Source organism: Fulmarus glacialis, unplaced genomic scaffold (assembly GCF_000690835.1).
Source record: "Fulmarus glacialis isolate BGI_N327 unplaced genomic scaffold, ASM69083v1 scaffold623, whole genome shotgun sequence".
Lineage (NCBI taxonomy): Eukaryota > Metazoa > Chordata > Aves > Procellariiformes > Procellariidae > Fulmarus > Fulmarus glacialis.
The window spans coordinates 1-4939 of NW_009200789.1; the positions used below are offsets into that span (position 1 = coordinate 1).

Genomic DNA, 4939 nt, shown 5'->3' on the forward strand with positions numbered 1-4939 from the left:
GGGTGAGGGCGTGTGCGGGGGGCGAGCGGCGCAATGCCGGAACCTGAGGAAAGGGGGAGGGAGCGTGGGTGATGCCCCGGGAGGATGCAGTCCCTCACCTTCCCTCAGGCGAGGGCTTTCGATGCCCCTTACGCCGGGGCTTCCTTCCCCTGGGGCTCCCAGGTCTTTGCAGCAGATGGGGTCCTGCTTTCAGCAGGGTCACAGGCCATGCCAGGCCCGACCCAAGCAGGCAGCCTGACTCTTCTTCTCCCGAAGGCACGTAGTCAGTTGACCCCAGCACCATGGCATCTCAGCGCAGCTTCTACTTTTCTGAAATAAGGAAATAACTTTGCTCTCCCTTTAGCCGCTGTGGAACTGAGGCACAAGAAGGCAGATAGCTTGTGCACGAGCAGGGTAGGAATATAGCAAGAGTCTGGCAAATTTCTTCTCTCCTGGCCTGGACCACAGGCTCTCGTGATGTGACCTGTGATTAGCAGAAAGTGTTTGTCCCCACTTGCATGGGGATGTGGTATCGTCACCAGGTATCCTGTATTTGCTCTCTGCGTCACTCAGGAGCCGGTTGTTCATTTGTTGTGTTAACACTGGGACATGCTTTGCCCAGCCTTCCTGTTTCTCTGGAAGATCCTTTGTGGTTCATATAAATGCATTGTGTGCACTTGTATTTATGAATCACTGTTATGACACATGAGTGTTATGACTCACATCTTTTGGCTTGCATGGTTTAAAAAAATAGGAAGACTAATACATATACCCTGTTCTAAGTAGCTAGATGCCAGGTTTTATACCCTCTCTACACCTCTCTGGCTGCCCTAGGAGTCCATTGATTTCTCAACGTGAAGACAATGCGGTTCTGTTCTTTGTAGGATGTTGAATGTGAGATAACTTGGATGTGGAAAGAAAACTGTATGTTTTGGCTGCTTTGGGTCATGCAACAATTTGTTCCATTTTGCAATAGCAATAAAGATGAAATTGCAAAGTAGGTGAGACCTTTGCCTAGAAATAGGGCTTGAAATTATGTTTTCCAATATGGAAACCAGTATTTCTCTCCTGCTTTCGCTTCTCTTTCACTCCAAAGGCAAGAGGTTTTGTTGGCGTTCACTAAATTAATGTTGCCTACTATGTTAGTTTGAAGTCACTGCCATGAAGTGCCATGAAAATATATGCTTATTATGGGAGTAACCCTGAGCTGCATACTGAGGGTAGTCTTTGCCTCAACATTCACATGAAAGTGTGTTTGAAAGTCATTTTTAGTATAGATATGTGACATTGTGTGGAAGGATCTGTGCTGAAAATGGACACAACATGGACTCAATTCTCCCTCATATAACTTGAAGCGTAATTTAACGACTATTACTTCTAAACTGGATTTTAATGTGGCTAGGTCCAGTTTAGTTTCATTTATACAGACCAGATCAAACCAGGTTATCATCCACTTCAGGCATATCTCTTATTAAATCAGGAGTATGGGCTGAATGGATAGGATCATGTTAATTCATCTAGAGCTAGAGGGAAGTTCAAAGCTGTGAAGAAATTGACTGTTGGGGCTCCTCTTATAGCAGGCAAAGGACTTGCAAATGACATTTGTAATAGCTGATTTTCAGCAATTTCTGCAGAACTGGCTAGGAGACTTAAAATAGGAATTAGGCTCTCAGATAGCTATAGGTAACCCTATTATCAAGATAGCATTAAAAAAAGCAAATGTATATGGAAGATATGATATACAAACAAAACCAAAAGGTTTTGGATTTGTGGTAGAATGTGTGAAGTCATGTCTTAAAATGACACTGTTGAACTTCATTTATTCTTTATAAATCAAATAGATTATTTTTAGCACACCCCTTTTGAAAATGTGGAAGAAAAAGCTCATTTTGTTTCTCTGTTGGTCAGTATTCTGCACATAATAATATCCCCTACGGTTACTATTTCTTAAGTAGTACAGAACAGGGTTTGTGTGATAAAAAAACTGAAGGACAGGTCTCCTATGCAAGTGTTCTTAAAAACCAGGTATTTTCCAGGTTATGCCCCTTTAAAATATTATCACACCTGCATATAACAGTGATTCTGCCACCATTTAGATCTAACTAAACTAATTAACACTCTTTGCTAATGTGTGAAATTGTTAAAACAAAATGCAGGTTTATAATTTTTGCAGAATAGCAGGCGTTGCAGAAGGAGAGAGGCAGACTGGGAGATGGGATGCATTGTGGAAGAGGGGGACGCACATGAGTGCCCGGGCTATGGGAAAGGCAGCGGAGGGGACCGGGCTGCTGCCAGTTCAGTTTGGCTGGTTGGGTGGTGCCGGGTTTGGGGTTAACCACAGCGTTTGTTGCCATGGTGCCTGGCTAGTTTTTGGGATGCAGGGGAGGGAGCTGCAGGTACACATGCACTTGAGGGAGCTTTAGAGGAGTATAGAGGCATAATGGATAGAGCAAGATTGGCATTATAATTATTTTTTTGAGGGTCTAGGGCATGTATGTCAGATTTCCTTAGGAGAGGAGGCTTTGATAGCTTGCAGAAAAACTCTGTAAATGTTGTTTTGCAAAAGAAAAAAAAAAAAAGAAAAAAAATTTCAAGGTCATTATGTGTGTGTGTATGTGAATTATCTTTTAGTGCGAACATCTGAAGGAAAGGAGAAATGTAGGAAATGTTACATACACACACAGAGCATCGGTAAACAGTGCACCCTTTATATAGGGTTCTTCCATAGCGCTGTGTGGTTCTTCCATAGCGCTGCATTGGTATCCTTGTAATTAGAGTGGTACTCCAGCTGCATTACGGGATCTTCAGAGGAAAGATTGTGGTTGTGATTTTCATATAAAGGAGAAGTGCTGCGAAGAGCCATAAGGTAATTAGGAAGCTGGAGGATTCCCCTGAAGGGAATGTTACTGTATTGAATGGCTCATTTCACCTATAATTAAAATTGCAAAATGTTCCCAAACATTTAGATGTAAAGATGACATAAGGAGAGAATTTACACTTGGTATGAAAACATTGCATTATAACTTTTGATGAAAAGGATTCACATAAAGGAAACTTAATGTTGTGTATCAGGAAGAACTGGGTTAAAGAGATGAGTGACTTGTACAGAAATTGTATGTAGTATCATCCAGTTATTTTTGAAGCTTAACCAGGAAGGCTGAGCAAAACAGAGTTACTCTAGTCAGTCTTTGAATGAGGAGTTACTGGGTGATCTGTTGAAAGGGTGAAACTTCTGTCCTGTCTAGCAGGATTCAGCATGTTGCAAAGTATATTTAAAAAAAAATTGTATTTCTGTTTAATAGCTGCGCCTGACTGGATAGGGCATAATATGTTTTTGGGGAATGGCAAACCTTGAACTGCCAATATTTGCTCTCCAACCCTTCTTTTTAGTTATTAAAATAATACTATGATGCTGTTTTTTCCCTCCCTATTACTTCTGACACGGTTTTAGACCTATTGATACAAGAACCAATTTGAGACCTGTGGAGGTCTGTTTATTTTTTATTATTTTTACTTTTTTTAAACCAAGCTTTATCAAAAGCAGTGGAGGCATGTTCACGTTTCATTATCAGAAATGAGTTGTAGCAAATACCACTGTTAACTAAAGCCACTCTTGGCTCTGTTCACAGTTTTAGAACCATTGCTGCATGTAATTTAAAAGCTTTCCATGAAATCCTGGTGGTTGGAGAATACTTTGCTTACTGATCTTAAATGTGCTGATGTTAGCACCTAAACAATGAAGCTAAAGTGATAAATACTAGTTTTTTAAAGGATAGGTGTTGGACTATGTTTTGAGTATTTAATATTAACTATGTGAAGAAATGTTTGAGCTGGCTTAAGTATTAGGCCAACTAAAATATGAGCTCTTGGTTTTATAATGAGATCTCTGCCTTCAGAAAACATTGTTGGGTGGGAAAAATAATCTTCATTGTTCACCGTTGTGCAGTATTTTTATGGAAGATCCAGCAAATATTATGGGAAAAAACTTGAGTAACCTTGTGTTTTTAGCATCACTCGTGCCCTGTTTTTCCTTCTTGGGAAAGTCAAGTCCATCATCTGTTTTTGTGCGTGCTTTGTAGGTTTTTTTTTCCTTTTTATCTGCTTTGTTTCTGCAGCTACAGTTCGATGTTGCATAGTGTCAGTGGCAATCTCTCACTGTTTTTGCCACGGGGCAGTGCCTTGATCAGTTCTTCTTGTGATGCCATGTTGTGAACTGCATCAGAGAGTTGAGCAACTGCAAAGAAAACTTAGTTTGCCATGTAATTTTTTAGGCAGATCAGCTCTCGTATCTGATTTGCTGCACAGCTGACGGCTGGATCTCATGATGTAATATCTCAAATCAGTGTAGTTGCTGCACGGTTCAGACGCTTTGTAATGACAAGCCATAAGCTCACCTGGAAATAAGGACAGGTAATTTAGAGCCAACTTTTCACAGACCTGCAGCAAATTCTTTGCTAGTAGTCTGGCAATTTCTAGCCTAGATGTTCAAACCCACCATATTAAGAACAGTGTTCTCTATATTAAATACGTAAACGTAAGAGGTGACGGAGTAATTGTCAACACTGTACTTGCTCTTGATTGTAGTAAAGCTTCCAAACGCTTTCAAAATGATGTGTAAGCAGCTGCTTAAGGAACAACCTGCTGTGGCACATTGTAAGGAGTTTTTATTCTGTGGCTAGGAGCCTTTTGTGGCAGATGAATACATTGAACGCCTGGCATGGAGAACACCTGGAGGAGGTTCCAGAGGTGGAGAAGCTTTTGATCCGAAAAGGTAAAATAAAATTGCATAATGGTCAAAGTGAATGTATCTCTAATTGTACTGTTTTATTACACATATAACAAAAAACCTGTATGTAGCGTTGGTGTGTGTCCAAGGAGGTTTTCATTTGGGAGAATTGCTACAATTTGTGACCATGAGCCAATTATTCAGAACCAATTATTCAGTAACAAGAGTAGGGAA

The 4939-nt window shown here is 40.6% G+C and overlaps 1 protein-coding gene across 1 annotated transcript in view; it reads left to right on the forward strand.

The window, feature by feature from the left end:
- Window positions 1-4660: 4660 nt before the first annotated feature.
- The window catches only part of EXOC5 (exocyst complex component 5), a 23168-nt gene continuing 22889 nt past the window's right edge, over window positions 4661-4939 (forward strand). The window contains exon 1 of the mRNA XM_009573707.1: window positions 4661-4750. The gene's annotated coding sequence lies outside the window, so the exon portion shown is untranslated. The remainder of the gene's footprint in view (window positions 4751-4939) is intronic.